This window comes from Ursus americanus, chromosome 12 (genome assembly GCF_024610735.1).
Source record: "Ursus americanus isolate L20-20 chromosome 12, mUrsAme1.1.p, whole genome shotgun sequence".
Classification (NCBI taxonomy): Eukaryota; Metazoa; Chordata; class Mammalia; order Carnivora; family Ursidae; genus Ursus; species Ursus americanus.
Window position 1 is genome coordinate 69,357,838 of NC_142138.1, and position 19,193 is coordinate 69,377,030.

Below are 19,193 nucleotides of genomic sequence, written 5' to 3' on the forward strand. Positions count from 1 at the left end.
CCAGGCTAAGCATAAAGCTCTCAAGAAGAGAAGCGGGCCTCTATCACACAAGCAGCACTCATGCTTAAGATCGAAAAGGGGGAAGTTCTTTTAAACAAAGATTGCTGCCTGGCTATAAATCTTAAAAGACAAGGCAGCAGAGTATGAGCCCATCAAAGAGCGATTGCAGCCTGGCCACGAGGAGTGACCACTGTGCGTGTATAGGACAGAAAGGATGACTGTTCTTGTATTGGCCTTTCCTGCTGGCCACAGAGACCCTTTGTTGCTCAATTTACTGTGGTATAAAAGCAGTGGCTTTCAAACATGTTGGATCATTTCACAGAAAGAAATATTCTGTGTATTATGTCTCAGCACATACTGACACATATAAAACCAAATAAGTAACTGAAGTAAAAGTGTAATAAACTGCCATGTATGGCCTGTTTTCAGTATATGCCATGTATGTACCCTTCTTTCTTCTTTTTTTTTTTTTTAAAGATTTTATTTATTTATTTGACAGAGATAGAGACAGCCAGCGAGAGAGGGAACACAAGCAGGGGGAGTGGGAGAGGAAGAAGCAGGCTCATAGCGGAGGAGCCTGATGTGGGGCTCGATCCCGGAACGCCGGGATCACGCCCTGAGCCGAAGGCCCGGGATCACGCCCTGAGCCGAAGGCAGACGCTTAACCGCTGTGCCACCCAGGCGCCCCTGTATGTACCCTTCTTTCTACTTTTCTTTTTTCTTTTAAGATTTTATTTCTTTTTTGACGGAGAAAGAGACAGCCAGCGAGAGAGGGAACACAAGCAGGGGGAGTGGGAGAGGAAGAAGCAGTCTCCCTGCAGAGGAGCCTGATGTGGGGCTCATCCCACAACACCGGGATCACGCCCTGAGCTGAAGACAGACGCTTAACGACTGAGCCACCCAGGCGCCCCTTCTTTCTAATTAATAAATTACAGATAAAATTGAAGATACATATATCATCCATTCTATTTTCTACTTAAATAAATGTTCCTCATTTATGATACTCATCAATGGTCTGTGACCACAGTTTGAAAACCCAGAATTTACAACACATCCTTCCACAGTAGGAGAAAGCTCTTGTGAAAGTTCATGGATTGTTCTCTTCCAAAGGTGCACCTGCTCCCTCGTCTGCTTTCTCTCAGCATCAATGCACATGGTATATGCAGAGTTAATGTATGCTTATTATTCTAAGTGTTTTGACATTTTCTCCTTGATTCATTTGTATTTTTAGCTCCTTTTCCAACTTTCTTAACCATTTGTAATCTTTGCTTTTCAGTGACTATTAGAAAGCAGGTAATTGTGAACTGCCTATCATAAATTAGCGTCCTGTAGTATATTAGCAAACTTATAGACACATTTCAAAATTTTTAGAGATATATTCTTTCTCATAATTTTTTGGTAAAAATTAAAAAGCCAAAGCTAGATAAACTATGTTTAGCATTTAATGTTTATCTTTTTTGGAAATGATTTACGTATTCAATGAATATCCATTATTTAGTGTCACAGTACAACCTTTGATCTTATTCATATTTATTTAAATTATTTGTTTTTAACAATTATACTTGGATTAGACATTAAACAGCGAATCATACTTTTTTTTTTATGTAGACTCCACGCCCAGGTTGGAGCCCAATGTGTGGCTTGAACTCATGACCCTGAGATCGAGACCTGAGCTGAGATCAAGAGTCAGTCGGAAGTTTAACTGACTGAGCCACCCAGGTGCCCCAACTAATAATCATTTTAAGTTATTTCTTTCATTGACAAATTTTGTAACACAGAGATAACATGAGCTTATTTGATTAGTAAACCCAGGTAAAAGTTGTTGTTTATCTGCATTATATTTAATGCTGATAACTCTGAAGATATACTTGTTTTTATTAAACCAACAAACTTGAATTAGCTTTTATTTATCAAAGATTATCCAAGATTATATGAACTTGAAAAAAATTTGGCTTAGCTTTTATTCTATTTCTGAGAACTTTAGGAATACTTAATTTATAAGCACTTGATTTTCCTTAAGCCAATTAAGTAGAACTGCTTCAAAAATTAATTTTGGCAATACCATCCTAAGGTAGCAAAATACCATATCTACAACATACATATACACATGCGAATAGGGAGCTCTTTATTTTTAATTTTAGCTATGTCTCGGGTAGGAAACTCAAAAGAATAGTTGGATCCAAATTATGTTTCTAGCAGACAGACTAATTTAAGGTTACCCGCTCAGATGACCGAAGTCTTTTATTAAAATGTTATTATTATTATTATGAGTAGTAGTAGTAGTAGTAGTAGTAGTAGTTGCAAGCATAAGGAACCTTTTAGAGCTGTTTTGGACTTATTTTGTCCTTTGTACTATTCAAGGAACACATTCCATTGCCTCAGAGAGGTTTGGGATCCTCTTTTTTAAGGATGCCCCAAAGGTTTCCTGGAATGGTCACTGCAATTTAAAACTATCCAACACTTGTTGTGAAACACCGGAATCACAAGGTTTCCCACCTTTTGAAACAAAAGGGTACTCCTCAATAGTGAAATCCCTCCAGTGGTATAAAAGGTATCTCTCTCTCTTTCTGGACAGTCACCCACCTGATCTCTAAGAAAGGCAAGGACCTCGACCAAAAGGACGGACGTCAGTACCTAAGAGGACTCACAGTGCAAGTAGAAGGCTCTCCCTATACAATCGGTGAGCACAGAAATCTCCTATGGGTATCGCACGGGATTCCAGGAGACACCGGCCCTGCTGTGCTGAAGTCACCTCAGGTCCTGCTCCTGACAGCAAGCATGTCAACCTAAAACTGTCAAGAGGAAATAATTAAGCCGGAGTGTTTATTTGGGATCAAAGAACTGCAGTTTGGCACAAACATACTTGAACAACCACCTAGGTAGTTGCTAGCGAGAGTTCCTCCCCTCCCCGCGGTTGTGGGGGCTTGTACTCACGACTTTCAGATGCCAGATCTGATAATTAACCCTCAGAGCCACTGCAGAACCCCTAGCAAGAACTTGCCATTGGGGTTCAGGGCAGAAAGCTAATCTTGACTATGATTGCTAAGGCTATTTCTAAACAAAGTCTCTTCTTGTGGCAAATTACAAGGTTTTCGGGCTTAGTCCTTGTAATATTTGGGGTTTGGCGCATTTCAAAATTCCCGGTTCTATCCAGTGGAGATGAGCATTAAAGCCCATCTCCTTAATGGCTTCCTGGTTCCATTTTAAAACCCCTTCACGCAAGTGACCCCATTTCATTGCATCTTTCAGATTCTTTTTTTAACAACTGGAAAGGAAGTCTAAATTTTTAGACTAATATAAAATTTCCCTAATTTGATCTAGATACCAGTTACTTTTAGCAAAATTTGCTGGACTGTGCACTTAAGATTGGTGCACTCTATGTTCAATCATTTACTGTTCGAAAAAATTGGGGCGGGGGAAATGGTATCAAGTTAAGATTTTATTTGCTAGATTTTATTTAAAGTATCCAACTGGAATGCGATCACTCATTTCATCTCCTTTCCTTTTGGATCTAAAAAGGCCCCCCGCTGATGTTTGAAATATCTCAACCAGAAAAATGGCTGTAGCCTCACCATTCATTTTTAGAAAGATCAATACGCGGTGGCACCTCCCTCACCTCCTTCAGCATTTCCAGTCGACTGTGGCTCAAGCGTGCACGGTGGGGTTTCCCCTTTCCTCAGCGCAGAGCTCGGGAGTCACGGGCACCGTGCTCTCCAGCCGCTCTGGCAAGGGGCGCAGCTCCTGCAGGTTTGTAACCCTCGCCACAGCCTGACGAGATACTGCTTTGAGGCGGATTGGAACCGAGGGCAACGCAGACTACTAAGCACTACCCAGCGACGGAGAGCCACGGACCGGCTGGCAACCGCTGTGCTCCAAGTCTCCCTGACCAACAGCCCTCATAATAGTTTGCTGCCTTTTTTTTTTTTTTTTTTTTTTGAGAGCGAGCGAGCGCTATATGTCTACGCGGTTGTCGTTCTTGCAGGTTCTCTTTCCTCTTCCTTCCTCCTCCTTCAGCAACGATACAAGAACCGTACTCCTCTCTCCAGGATCTGGCGCTTACCGCTGCGCACGGCGCGGGGGAGGTCTTGTTGCCCCGGGACCCGCCTCCGCAGCTTCCCGGCCTCGCGGCGCCTCCCTCTGCTCCCCGTGCCTTCGCGCGGCCTGCGCCCCCGGCCGCCCCCACGGAGCGCGCGGAGCTCGCGCGTGCATGGCCCGCGGGAGGCCTTTCCTGTTGCCCCCGCTGGGGATGCTGCGCAGTGAATGCTTAGAAGTTTGAGAAGTTCGAAAACAGAAATTTCCATTTGAAAAGCTTTTCATTATTTCCATTCACGGGGCTCCTCAGTTCGTCAAGGGCCTAAAAGCTAAGACGGCCACGGAATTTAACACGTCCCAGTAGAGCGTCCTGGTGAATATGTGACCCTGTGCTTGGCGTGGGGACACAAGAGCCACCATCACCACAACGACTGCCCTCGTAGAGCTTCCCTGCTCGGCAAGGGAAGCCAGGAAGGCAGCGGAAGTACCCCACCGGCCCCGAAGGCAACCCCAAACGGCGGACACATGCTCTCCTTCCGACCGCTTATCTCTTTCCCACCCCCTCCAGGCCGCACATTCGTCCTGGGCAGAAGTGGCGACCAGCGGCGGTCCGGTGAAGGCGGGAAACGGGAAGGGCCCTCAGGCGAGCCCACCAACTTGCAGCTTCCCGTGCAGCCCGCGCGCCTCAGACCGCGAGGACCCAGCACTGAAGGCGGGTGGGGAGCAAACCCGGCGAGGCCGTGGGCTGCCCTTTTGTCTTCAGAATCGCCCAACACAGCGGTTTCACGTGATGAACGAGCTGCGTCGATTCCGGTCCCGGTCCCGGGTTTTCCAAGGCTTTAGAACTTCTGTCGTCTAGTGGGCGGCGCGTCCCCGAGGTGAGTAGGTCCTTCCTACTTGAGAAGGCCAGGGCGGGCAGGGGACCTGTGTCTCTGTGGCGCAATCGGTTAGCGCGTTCGGCTGTTAACCGAAAGGTTGGTGGTTCGAGCCCACCCAGGGACGGAGCCCCAGACTTTTAACTCAATTCCCCTTTCCTGCTGGGTCCTGTCCACCTCACAGAAGCTAACTCATATGTAAGACCCATCTCCCCATCCCCGACCTGGTTCTCTTACATAGCTGCTCGGCTATCAGCTTCGTACCTCTAAACGGGAACTCTTCAGACAGATATGAGAAACCAGGTACAGTTGGGTAAAATTTCTTTTTCTGCCCTTAAAGATGGGAAGAATAAGTTAAACTTTTGTGTCTCAATTTAAAAAAAATTCTAAATTTCTTTGCATTCATTGTTCAAAATTGCTTACTTTTGGAAGATTCTTCTTAAAGGTGCTTCCTTTTTTTTTTTTTTAATTAAGACTTATTTTTTAGAGCAGTTTTAGATTCACAGCAAATTGAGGGGAAGGTACAGAGATGTCCCACATACTTCCTGCCCTCCACCCCCACATGAATAGCCTCCCTCATTGTCAACATCCCCCACTGGAGTGCTGCATTTCTTACAACTGATGAACCTACATTAACACATCATCATCACCCAAAGGCCATAGTTTACCTTGGGGTTCACTCTTGGTATTCTCCTCTCTCTGGGTTTGGACAAATGTATCCTGAAAGTATCCACCATTATAGGATCACACAAAGTATTTCCACTACCCTAAAAATCCTCTGTGCCCCCTATCTGGCAACCACGGATCCTTTTACTGTTTCCACAGTTTTGCCTTTTCCAGAATGTCATATAGTGGGAATCCTACTATGCAAGCCTTTTCAAATCGGCTTCTTTCACGTATAATAGGCATTTAAGATTCCTCGATGTCTTGTCAAGGATTGGCAGCTCATTTCTTTGAAGTGCTGAGTATTACTACCTTGTCTGTAAGTACCACAGTTCATTTATCCCTTCACCTACTAAAGGACGCCTTGGTTGCTTCTAAGTTTTGGCAGTTGTGACCAAAGCTGCTGTAGGCATCGTTGGGCAGGTTTTTTGTGGCGTAACGTTTCCACTCCTCTGGCTAATAGCAGGGAGCCCGACTGCAGGCCTCTCCAGTAAGAAAATATTTTTAGTTTTGTAGGAAATGGCCAAACTGTCTTCCAAAGTGGCTGTATGTTTTTGCATTCCCATCAGCAATAAATGAGAGTTCCTGTTGCTCCGCGTGTTCGCCAGCGTTTGGTGTCGATGTGCCTCAGTGTTTTTCATCTGTGGCATGAGGCCAACAGTGGTAACCTGTCCCCAGGAAGTGCGTGGATTTGTAATTGCTCTATCAATAAGGTCCTGATCAGTAGAATCTTCGTCATAATTATCCTCTGCATTTTTTTTGGACAGAGGCATTTCTTCCATAGTATACGTGTAGTCTCTATTTAACCTCTTTCGTATTGCTTTTGCGATTAAGTCGGCTTTATGGTTTTATGATTATGAATAGGCTGCAACCATCATTCTTGTACACATGCCTTTGGCCCCCTGTGCAGGTATTTCTATAGTGCACAGAGCTGGAAGAGCAAGTACTATATTACAATATTCATAGGCTTCTAATTTTAGGAAATCCTGCAAATTTGTCTTCCACAGGAACAGTACCAAATATATTCCCATTTATTTCCCAACCTATCCATGTCCCTTTCTTCATTTCCTTGTCAAGGGAACCATCTCTCTGAACCTCTCTCTATGATATTCTGATAAGGGAAATGGTGCCCTCCTGACTTAACTAAAGGGCAGGTACAACAGAGGGACATCGTGAACAGTACACAGAGACATTCTGCTGCATATGTTGGACAGCTAACCTTTCAGCATGCAGTCATTGAATACAGAGTCCTCCAATCACTGTCATTGTTTTCTGTAGTCAGCTGAGTCCGGGGCAGCCTGCTCAGAGTGATGGCTTTGCTTCCAGCCAAGTAGCTTACCCAAGGGGAGAAAAATCTCTCTGGCTCTAGATGGTTTTTCTCTTTTTGAAAAATAAATCTTGGGTGCACCTGGCTGGCTCAGTTGGAACAGCATGCGACTCTTGATCTCAGGATCATGAGTTTGAGCCCCATGTTGGCTGTAGAGACTGCTTAATGAAGTAAAATAAAAAAAAATAAAATAAACGTTGGTTTTGCTTTTATTTGATGAAAACAATCTGTAATGCTTATTCTCCTTGCCATGCAATGGTGAGTTGGCATGCAGATAACTGACCGTTTTGGTTTTTGCTATGTCCACACAAATTAGCCCTTCTGAGACCTCTCACTGGTGCCAATAGAATCCTGCCCTCTGCCGGCTCCTCCTGCACACCTGGACCGTTAATGCTATTGGCTCAGTTCTTCTTTTGAATCTCGTGAGCAGAAAGTGAACTCTTTGCCTTTTCCCCAGTAAGTAGGGTGATTGGAAAACTCTTTTCTCTCTCTCTCTCTCTCACTGTGCATCGCTATTTTCTCCTATCAGCAGGCATCGGTGTGTAATTGTGGTTTAATTTTATGAAGGAAATTCCTGGGGCTAATCTCTGATGAGTGGTAGTTGACAGGGACCTCTTCCCTGTTAGGTCATAGATGACAACGAATCTAGCGTGTGAGATTTTTTGATTGTCTGTTGTCCTGAGGACTCCGGTCGGTATTTTCAGGTTTTTACTTGGGGAATGCTATTGCTTGCTGGGTTCACGTAATATTCTGTATATTGTGGGTATGTGGGTGGTGCTGTGCATATTCTTACATGTTCTCTTGACTCTCTGCTAAAGTTCAACAGAGCAGTTTGTTGTTTTCCGTGTTCTGATATTTCAAAATCATATGTCTTCCTGTTGTGCACTGCATGGCTTCTCAGATCTTCTCACACTTCATTCCTAGTCACACATTGATTTGTTTTGTTTTGCGTGGTGCTCGCTTTTCATCACAGCAACCACCAACATCCAGCTTTGTGAAGAAACAATACCATGTAAAGAATGTAACATAATCTAATGTTCATGAATTTTACTGTATGTAAATTACATCTCTATAAACCTGACTTAAAAAAAAATTAAAAAGACTGACAACCCCAAATGCTGATGGGATGAGGAGCTCTGGAGATGCTTAATTCTGGAAAGAGTAAAAATAAATTCCAAAACTGTTGGAAAAAAATTTGGCAGTGTCAACTGAGGGTCATGCATTCATGGTTATATACTGTGGCCCAGAAATTCTACTTTTAGCTACGTACCTTAGTCCTGTGCTGTCCAAATGAGAATTCAAGCCCCATGCAACCCCTGAACACCTGAAATGTTGTTCGTATCACATGTTGCAATGATAATAGTTGTGATAAAGTAGGTCTAGTACAATATTAAAATAGATTTCATCTCTTTCATTTTACTTTTAAAAATGTATCTACTATGGGGAACCTGGGTGGCTCAGTGATTTGTCTGCCTTCAGCTCAGGTCACGATCCCAGAGTCCTGGGATGAAGCCCTACGTCAGAGCCTACTTCTCCTTCTCCCCCACTTGTGCTCTCTAGCTCTCTGTCTCTCAAATAAATAAATAAATAAATAAATAAAATCATTTAAAAAATGTATCTCCTAGAAAAATTAGAATTATATGTGACTGGCATTTATTTCCATTAAAACGGGCTGTCCTAGAGAAATGTGTATGTCCACTAAAAGACATATAAAAGAATGTTCCTATCCATTCAAAACATCCTAAGCTGGAACCAACTCAAATGCCCAAGAGCAGAATAAATATATTGAGACATAATTCATGCAAGGAATATGGAAACAAGAACGGCATGGAAAACATGGATAAATTTCACAGACATGATGTTGAGTGAAAGAAATCAGACGAATACCTCTCTCCCCACCCCAAAATACCAGTATATGCTTTATGATTCAACGTATGTGAAAGTAAAGGCCAAGAAAAATTAACATATATTGATAGAAGTGGGGGGGTTGCTGTGGGATGGAGATGACTCTGTGAGCTCTTGGGTGGGAAAAGTCATGGGGAAGATTTCTGTGGCAGGTAAAGTTCGGTACTTCAGTTGGTCCTGCATCAGGTCTTATTCAGGTTGGCTTACATTGGTAAAGGTTTTTAATGGTTCACATTTTGTACTTTATATTTAGTAGGCCTTGGTTTGAAAAAGTTTAAAGCCACTTGGCTATGGTTGAGTGGAGAAGTTGATACTTCTTCTGGTTTGGCCGAGGCAGGAAGGCAAAGTAAGTTGACGCTATTACTGTGATATTTTGCCGTCCTCGGATTTTTGGCTTTCCTCTGCTATGTAATTACTTCTGTGTTGCTCACAACCGGCACCTTAGGCTGATATCCAGCTGTTAAAGTGTGTCAAGGAGAGAGCAAAGTGCGCATTGTCAAGTCTGCTCGCTTCAGAATAATTATGACTCAACAGTGGTGGTGGTGAAGTTGAGAAATGCTGATGGAGAAAGTAGTTCAGTTAGGCTTAATTAAGAGATGCCAAAGGAAGGGCCTTGGCAGGTATCACACAAAGAAAGTTGGGGTGTGGGCGGGGAGTCACCACATTCATCCCACAACTAAACTTTCAAGAACTTTTGGGAGCATTCACAAATAGCCTAAACTATTGACCTGGTGAGGTAGGCAGCTTCACCAGAATGAAGTGTCCAGACTGGCTGTTTACTGGCTTCCAGCTCATCCGTTTACCAAGGAAAGGAAAAACAAAAACAAAAACAAAATATTCTCAAGCCTTCTGTGGGTTTTTTCTTTCTCCTGTCTTTTCTGTCTCTTTTATAAATCCTGTTTTTCTCTTTGTTTAATGACAACATTCTTATAACTGTTCCCATTTCTATAAGTCGACAGTGAGTGAGATACCTCATTCAGAATCTCTTTACTACTGATATTGAAATATGATTTTCATATTAACCTCTGTTTACACATCGTAGCTAGCTTGGAAATATGTTCGGGCGTGGAGGGGCCTCTGTGGAAAATGGAGCCCTTGGACCATCTGAAGACAGGTCCTTTCTAGTCCTTAAATAAAGCCAATTCCCAGTTAGTGTTCAGTCAGCACACCCGTTGTCCTTTGCTCTGTGTCACTCTCCACTCTGGTCCTTTGTGTCCCACCCTCAGCTTCTGGTGGATCTAGGCGAAATGTTGTGTTTTCCCTTTGTTCTAGGATGCTCTTTCACTCTGGACAGACTTGGGGAATGAAGGGTATTGGCATCCAGAGTCAAAGCCCCTAAGGGGCCAGGGTTTTGCTGGGCTTGGCCTTCTGGCTCCCATGAAAGGTCAAAGCCTCGCCATCACCATTTAAGTCCTACCTCAGAACTTTGTCTTTACTCTTGAATGACCAGAAAGGCCATTGCTTCTGTGACTTCTATTCTTGTTCCGCAGTCTTGTCTGTGCTATAGAAAAATTAGCTTTGCAAAATTCAGTAAAAACACTGCTCTTGGGAATCAAATGTAGTGTCCTGGGGGATGGGAAAAAAATCCTACCAGAGACCCACAGTGGCTGACACGACTCTCTCACTCCTGCATCACCTAATCCACACAGAGACTGTGGGGCTCTATGTGGCCTCCTGCCAGCCAGAGCCTGGAGTCATGCTCTTGTCCTAGGAAGTTCAAAAAGAAGGAAACTTCTACAATGTACAACATTGGGCCAACAGAGTGCTTCAGCAACTCTGGGGGAAAGACGTGAAGCCACCACCTGTGTAGAGCCCCATGACCAGCCAAGGGACTGAGATCCTTTCTGTGAGAGCAGGACTGGCTGAGGCTCCCATTCGTTCGCTTGGGGAAGGTGTGTGGATCCGAGGAGGAAGCAGAGGCAGCAGGAGAGATGGCCCCTGGGGTTGAACTGACACTCAGCAGTATCTAGGCAGCTGAAGAAAGCCATTCAGAATTGTTATTAGGGGCGCCTGGGTGGCACAGTGGGTTAAGCATCAGACTCTTGGTTTTGGCTCATAATCTCATAATCTCTTTTGGTCATAATCTCAGGGTCGTGAATTGTTGGGCTCTGCACTCAGCACAGTCCGCTTAAGATTCTCCTTCCCTCTCCCTCTGCCCCTCCCCCGCCACGCTCCTGTGTGTGCACTCTCTCTCTCTCAGATAAATCTTAGAAAAAAGAATTGTTATTAAAAGTGAGGTGTCATTAATCTGTTTACTGCTACAGAGAAATAAAGCAGACGATGAGTTAGTCAGCTTCACCAGACGTGGGGTGATGGTTGTTCTCTACCCTGCGCTATCCTGTACTGGGGCCACTGGCCACGTGTAGCCGTTTGAACTTAATTATGGAGTACAAGAAACAAATGTGAAAATTCAGTTTCTCAGCACTAGCCACATTTCAAGCACTCAATTGCCATACATGCCCAGTGGCCTCTGCGTCTGAAACACATTTGGCTCATTCATCTGGCACATCAGTTACACATAAGATGTGTTTATTTCAAGGTTCTGATTCTTCAGCATTAGATTCGTTTTAGTCCTTCTAGTACATCCCTGGCACCAGTAGCTCCTGTGTCTGTACTGATCTCCCGGCTTTCCCTGAGCTTTAAAGGAGAGGAGGACGTTCCTGTTTTCCCTTGGTTGGTAAAGAGGAACCATTCCATGCCCTGGCTACTGCAGGGCAGTGGTAAACCGGGCATGACCAGGGTTTTCTTGCGCCGATCATTCTAGCCCCAGCCTTGCTCTAGGTTACTCTAAAGGCGGCTCCTGCCCACGCCTCACAGGATCGCTTGGGGAGGCTCCCCGCCCCTGCTTGTTGTTATTAACCATAACAACACAACTTTTTCCTTTTATGTAATTTTAGAGTTACATCCTGTTTGTGGCAGTTCCTACCGGTATTTCCATTGGAATGCTGATATACAATCAATTTTTAAAATAAATTGACTGTGGAAAAGTTATAAATCAAAGGATGGAAAATATTAGCTAATGGATGATAAAGGCACATGGATGTGGCCAAATATGGAAGTGCTGTGTTCATTAATGAACTTTGAGAAGCATGATTCTGTCTCATTTTTATGGGCTAGCCTCCCTTCCCCTTGTCACTCCAGGAGCACTCCCTTTTGCCCTAGGTCAGGTAGGCAAGAATACTCAGCTGTCTGTCTCCTCTGCACTTTGAACACAAAAGGCACAGTCAACCTTTTTTCTTTTCCTTTCTTTTTTCTCTTCTCTTCCCTTCCCTTTCCTTTCCATTCCTTTTCTTCTTTCATTCTCTCTTTCTAGCCTCTCTGGGGAACTTCCTTGTTCAGACCATTAAGAAGAATCAAAACTTCATAAATACTTCTGGTTGGGAGATGGGGCTGCATGATCCCTGAAGCCATGAAGACTGTTTCTGGGGAGACTAAATCGTTTCGTGTGCTCTTTCTCCTTTATTTCATCAGTTAGTTCTCAATGTTTTGTAGGCTTTACTTTGAATCTTCTCTCTCTCTCTCTTTTCAAATCATTGAGGTTGAGCAAGAAGGAGGAGACGGAAATTTTGGCGAAGTCTTCTCAGTTAGCACCGGCATGATGGCCAAGCGCAGGGGCTCGGGAGGCAGACGGCCTGGCTGAGCGCTGGCTCTCACCACCGCCGGGCTGGGGCCCTTGGCAAGTCAGCTCAGCCTTTCAGCGCCCGAGTGTTCTCATCTGCAACAAGGGTGGTCATAACCTACAGTATCTCGGGGTGGTTATGTGGACTAGAGGCGCTATACACGGTACAGCACCGAGGAACTGTGTGCCGGTCACACACCGAAGCTCTGAGAAAGCTGTTAGTAGTATGATAATTAAGACTTTGGTTTCCGCTTCTAACTGTACCACTGCTGGCTTTCGACGTTCCTCAGAATAAAGGAGGAGTGTTAACTGGTTTGTTTGTCCTCTTCTCCGTATTAGTGACCAGCACCTGGAAAACTGGTTACTTGTTAATTTTTGTGGTGATTTCACTGAGTGGAGATAGCGCAGCAGGGGACTGGATCCAACTTCATTAAATCCTTGCACCTTGGACGGGCATGATGATTGTTCAGCTCATGGTAGACAGTCTTTTGCACATGCTTCTAGCAAGAGCTTTTAATATCCAGTCAGACTTACTCCAAGTATTGTAAGAAAACGTCAAGTATGCACTAGTGATCCCCCCCCCCGTTTTTAAGGAAAGAAAAGTAAATATAATTTATCTGGAAGTTGTAGATTTCATCTTTCAGTGATGATGGAGTATTTGTAGTAAACCAGCATTCACCCTAAAAAGAAAATCTGAACTGAAGAATTCTGTTGGAAGTCTTTGGAGAGCTATCAGTTCAGCTGGAGAGAAGAGAAGAGGGAAGAGAATGAATGAATGGAATGAAACTAATTTTCTACCTTTTCCCCCTCGGGGCATTTGCCAGTTCTTGGCAGGAACAGGAGATTGAGAAGCTGGAGAGAAGGCAGCTACAAGAGTCAGAGAAAACAGCAACACATTAAGAAATGTCATAGGCCTGGACAGAGAAAGAGGAGGAGGAGGTACGACGTGTGGAGCTGTCCAAGGATTCAGACTTGAGGAGCCAGGATCCTGGAGTGGGGTAAGTGACCTGGTTGCTTGGGACAGAATTTCCCCTCGATACATTTGCAAATTAAGCTATGTGCACATAAGAGGCTATGAAGGCAAGCCGAGTGTGGCTGAAAGAGAGGGGACTTTTCAGCCCTACCATGGTGCTGAGGAGATACAAACTGAAGTTCAGGATTCACCGAAGAGGAGGGGCCCGAGGCAACATGCCAAGGTCTCAGGTGGGAGCCCAGCCCTCTACAGCGCAGCAGTGTGAGCAAACTAGCTGTGGACGGAGGCTTCCCATGAGCACACACAAACTGCAAAGCAGCTTAGTCAGGGATTGGACGTGGTCTGTTCCTCTGCTGCCTGCTGGGGGAGAGGGTGAATAATCTTCAGAGAAACATCATCCAAACAGGCTGTCATTCTTCACACAACAGGTTCATCATTCAATCACAATATTCTAGGAATGTCAGGGAAGAGAGAAAAGAGAGAGGGGAAAAGAGGCAAAGCATTGAAATTGATTCACGGGTGATTGAGATATTGAGTTATGAGATGGGAACTTAAAGTGCTAGGTTTAGGGGCATCTGCCTGGCTCAGCCAGTAGAACATGTGACTCTTGATCTTGGGCTTGTGAGTTCAAGGCCCATGTTGGGTGTAGAGGTGACTTAAATTACTTAAAAGTTACTCACAATTACTTTAAGAAGATAAAGTGGTATGATTCAGCTGTCCAGAAAATAGATGAGAAGATAAAAGTTTTCATCAGAGAAATAGAATCAATTTTAAAAATCAGATGAAAATTGTCGAAATAAATTATATAATAGTTGGCATTTTAAAAAGCCAGCAGGAGAGTTTCATAGTAGTTTGGAAGAGAGAGTATTAACCTGGAAATACGTAAGTAGAAAGAAACTCTCCAGACTTAAGCATAGAGAGCTAAAAGCAAGAGAAATTGAGAAAAGACTGTAACAAAGATATGGGCTGTGTCCTGAAGGCCTAACACACGTGTAATTAAAGTCTCAGACGTTGGAGGAGCCAGAGAGCGGGGCAGAAACTCTATTGAAAGATATTACAGTTAAGGAAAAATCGTGGTGATCTATCCAACCACATGTGCAAGAAGGTCAATGAACTTCAAGCCAGATAAGGACAAAAAAGGCACACCCCCAAACTGCTGAACACCAAAGACAAATGAAAACAATCATAGCGGCACCCAGATTGGGGGGGGGCGGCGAATTCCCATTACGTTGTCCAAAGATTGGGAGCTGAATTCTCAGCAAAAACAATGAAAAAGAAGACCTCAGGGAAGGACTAGAGCAAGATCATTTCCAACCTACTAGGTGCTGCTAATCCCTGGCCAAATATCTTTCAAGAGGAAGGGAAGACCTTACCATGTAAGCAGCTGACCCTAACTAAAGGAAATGCAAAAGGTAACTCTTCAGGCGGAAGTTAAATGGCCACAAGGGAAATGTGGAAAATGAAGGTAGGAATGAAGAGCAGTGATGGCTAGGTTAAATATGTGGCCAAGTCAAATAAATATCACTATCCAAACAATAATGTCTATGAATTCAAAATGTATGTTCAAATAAAATTAATGCCACACACTCGATGATGAGAAGGCGGGTAAATGGGAGTGAGAGGTTCCAGACTTCTAGCATTGTCTAGGACATGTAAAAGGTTCTAATGTATCAGCTTTTTGCATAGGTTTTATAGAATACATGAAATTAATTTATTTGTGTACATATGAAGCAAATATTGAACTAAATATTTAGTGTAATGTTTATTGAATTGAACAGAACTAAAATAAGTAATCTTTTTGAGAATTCTCAGGTTTTAAAAACTAACTTTACTTTTGCATGGAATATTCTGTATGTATGTGTTAGGTTCACCCGGTCTGATCTGTCATTCAAAGACACTGTTAATTTATGTTTGATGTTAAGGTCGTAGATCTAGAAAGCAGACAGCGAAAATGTGATAAAGGTATAAACCTTTGTGACTATCAGCCAGACCAATGTATTTCCATCAACCCAGGAAGTTTCCTGGCAAAAGATTTCTGAGAGGGAACCACTCTTCTCTGCTAGATACATTGAAATACATGTGTTTTAGGTGTTCAAAAAAGTGTTTATGGTGGGCATCTTTCCCTGAACACACTGCTTGAGGGGGTTATCCGTGTTATTGCCTTATCCGTCGTGTGGACGTTTTGACTAGAGTACCAATCCATTCTAAAAATATACAAGGGTTTGTGTAGCACCTCTGTTGATGGGCATGTGGGTTTTATCCAGCTTTGCCTGGAGAATGACATCGCACCTGGGTTTGTGCAGAAGCCTCTTTTGGATGTAGGCATTCATTTTCCTCAGCAAGTAAATAGCAATATTACCAGGTACCAATGTAGGTATACTTTTTACCTTTATGAGAAACTGCCAAATATCAGGAAAGTAGCTGTCCTTTAATAACGGAGCAGTCAATATCACACGGTAACGTCGTCCACACTCGAATGGGGGAGGGAGAGAGAAAACAACTTTAAAAATCTAGTTTTCTAGGCTTTTCGTCTTCACTTTGTTCCAAATACTTAAGGCCTCCGTGAAGGTGGCTGTGGCCACAGCAAATGTCACCACCAGCCTATTCAGGTCTGGCTGCGGAGCCACAGGGAGACTCCAAGGCAGCCCACCCAAGAATCATCCATAAACGCCAGGCAGGAATAGACCTTCCCTCCCAGTCATGGCTATGTCACTCGTGGGCTCTGCGCCACTAAAAACGGTTTCTTGCGCTTCCTTTTCAGCCCTCCGTCCCATGGCCGGGGTTTCACTGGACACTGTTGGATGGTCAAGGCCACAGGCTTCTTGTCAGTGGCTTTAAAGCAGCCCAGGCAGGAACCGGAGGGACCACTTTTGCCCAGAGAATACCAAAGAGACTCCCTTTTGGCGAGAGGACCCGGGAGGAGGGAGAAGCGCAGAGCCAAAGGGCCGGCGAGGGAAGAGCGCGCAGGGCAGGCGGCGCTGTGCAGCCGGGAGGCCGGGGAGAGCGCGTCCTCGGGGTCCTGGGAGGATTCCAGGCGCCGAGCGGCGGCCGCGAGCCGAAAGCCCTGACCGCCCCCGCAGCGAGAGGGGCCGCCGTGGGCCCAGGAGGGCGGGTGACCCCACGGCCGGGCGGCGGGGCGCCTGGGCTCAGACGCACCTGACCCGCCCCCTTCGGGAGCTGGGGAGTCGGCGGGGCGCCTTCCGCACCGGGGCCCGTCGCTCCGGATCTGCAAAGGCTGCGTTTGATGCGGATCCGAAGCCAGACCGCCCAGGATCCCCGGGGCCTTCGCTTCCCGGGATGGGGAGACGCGGAATCCTAAGCCGGCGCCGCTGGGGCCCCCTTGCCTGCAGGGTCGCGGGTGCTTCCAGGGGCCTTTCGCACTTAGGAAAGCAGTTGGCGGGCACCGCAGCAGCGGCAGGACGCAAGCTTTTCAGGGTTCCGGCAGGAAATCCCGCCGGCTGTCTCGTTTCCGTAGTGTAGTGGTTATCACGTTCGCCTCACACGCGAAAGGTCCCCGGTTCGAAACCGGGCGGAAACAGCTTCCCTTTTACTCCCAAGGGCTGCTGTTCTGAACCCACACAGGAGCGCGCTTTCTGTCAAGGCGGCCTCAGCGTGCGCAGCCCCAGTTTCCATTCAGAAAAGCGAACACAAAGCAAGGCTGGAGTCCCCTTGCTTCCTGAAAGCCTGCTCGGCGCTTAACAACGCGGCGGGGGTCGTCGGCTCCGAGTCTCGGTGGAGCGCAGGCCGCAGCCAGGTCGTCAGGCCAAGAGCGCACGCGGGACAAGGTCCCCTTCAGGTTTCCTCTGCATCCAGAAACCCCCTAACCTGCTCCTCTGGCGCCTCCATCGGCTCTGCTGGCTGACCGGGGCCCCACGGCTCTGAAAACCAACCAGTTCTTCCCTGGGGAGCACACTTGGCTTTCCCCGACCCCCGCACGCTTGCCCCGCACGTGGATTTGCCCGAGGGAACGAAAGAAAACGAAGCGCCCCTGGGACTCGTCGAGTAAGAGCTTCCGGCTCCACCTCCTGAGCCCGCGGGCACACCAGAGGAGCCCTTCCGGTGCCATCATCAGGAGAGCCCTTGAGCTAGTTGGGAGGCCACGAAGTCGAGGGACTCTCTGCTCCCCACCCGCTGAGAGCCAAGTCCGCACCTTAACTCGCCAGGAAACCGAGGCTCAGAAAGAGAGCGTGGCCTTGGCGCGGCCACACACCGGGCTAAAGCTAGACTGGAATGCAGCACAGGCCAGTTACCCGGTGGTGGGACCTCAGAACCCAAAGCACCGCTGAGGCTGGGAGAGGTGATGAGCAGCGGGGGGTGGGGGGGGGGTGGGGGGGGGTGGGGGGGGTGGGGGGGGGTGGGGTGGGCAGGAGATGGGGGCTGGGAGCTTTGGGCGGCTGGGAATCGCCCCCACTTTTGCTCTCTCTGTCTGGGAAATCCAACCTTTACTTGTCGGGTGTTCATCTGCAAGGGCCAAAGCAGGGGTTCTGTGTGGATTCCTGGTGATCATGGGATAGGATTTAGAGTTTTCAACGCTATTGCTCAAATTCGATTCCCAATCAGGGAGACCTTTTGGCCCTGTGGCCTTACTTAGGATTTTCCTTTTCATTTCAGTAAGTGTGGTGTGCACCAACGGACATGTGCAGAAGGGCCTCTGCACTGAGTCCCTAAATACCAGAGGTCCAGACTCAGGGTCCTTGTCGTCTCCTGGGTAGGAGAGCAGAGCTGGGATGAGCAGCCAGGGCAGCGGCTCACCTCCATTTACCATAGAAACCCAACGCCTCGCTTCAAGGGTTTTCATCTAAAGAGAACCTGAGACTTGACTTTATCACTCCTTTAAGACAAACCAACAGGGGCGCCTGGGTGGCTCAGTCAGTTGGGCGTCTGCCTTTGGCTCATGTCGGGATCCCAGGATCCCGGGGTCAAGCCCCACATCAGGATCCCTGCTCAGTGGGGAGTCTGCTGCTCCCTCTGCCTCTCCCCCTGCCTGTGTCGTGCGCTCTCTCTGTGTCAAATATATAAATAGAATCTTGAAAAATAAATAAAAATAAAACAAACACACTTTGAAACGTACAAAACAAGTTGCAGGAGCGGTAACGTCCTGGATCCCTCACCTAAGTACACCAGTTAGCATTTTCCCACATTTACTTTCTCACTCTCTCTCTCTACCGATTGGACACCGTTTGAAAGTACCTTGCAGACATCTCAAGATAATTGGTTGGGCCACTGTTGCTCCTTTCCTTGGGCAATGTCCCTCAAAAGCAGCCTCTGCAGGACCTTTCCTCCAAGGCCACGGGAGGGCACTGTCCTCTGGAGGAGGCCCCTCCTGTCCCTTCAGGAACCAGACACCTGTTGCCTTCAGGCTGTAGAGAAGCTTCAGGCAGGCCCAGTGTTCTTTGTCTCTCCCAGATTTTGCGGGCTAGGTGGGCCCTGTGCTTGTAGGAATACGATTAGGTTGTCATGCCCCCAGCACCGACCGCCTGCCCTCTGGACTCCTTCTGGTGGCTTTGGTGGGCAGTGGGTCTAGGGTCAGCCTGAGCTCTAGAAGCCCCCACCCAAGGGAGAGACTCTTCAGGGAAGTGCAGCTGCCCCTTGGCTCCTGCCCTCCTGGCTCTCTGTGTCCTGCAGGGATCTTAAAGGGTCCTGGCCCAACAAAAGGTGAAGAATCCTTTCCTGTGGTGGCAGGATGAGGGGCACCAGAAAAGAAACACTTCAAAGGCAAGGGGAAAGTTTTCAAGAGCTTTCCAGAATTGTCTGCCTTGGTGCCATCAGGGAGGTGGCTGCCCTGTGATGATGGTGCTT

General features: G+C 46.5%; 2 non-coding genes across 2 annotated transcripts; both read left to right on the top strand.

The window, feature by feature from the left end:
* Positions 1 to 4,960: 4,960 nt before the first annotated feature.
* TRNAN-GUU (transfer RNA asparagine (anticodon GUU)) lies at positions 4,961 to 5,034 on the top strand. Its single transcript has one exon. It is a non-coding gene; the product is annotated as a tRNA-Asn (tRNA).
* An 11,825-nt stretch (positions 5,035 to 16,859) lies between these two features.
* On the top strand, positions 16,860 to 16,932 carry TRNAV-CAC (transfer RNA valine (anticodon CAC)). Its single transcript has one exon. It is a non-coding gene; the product is annotated as a tRNA-Val (tRNA).
* Positions 16,933 to 19,193: the final 2,261 nt, after the last annotated feature.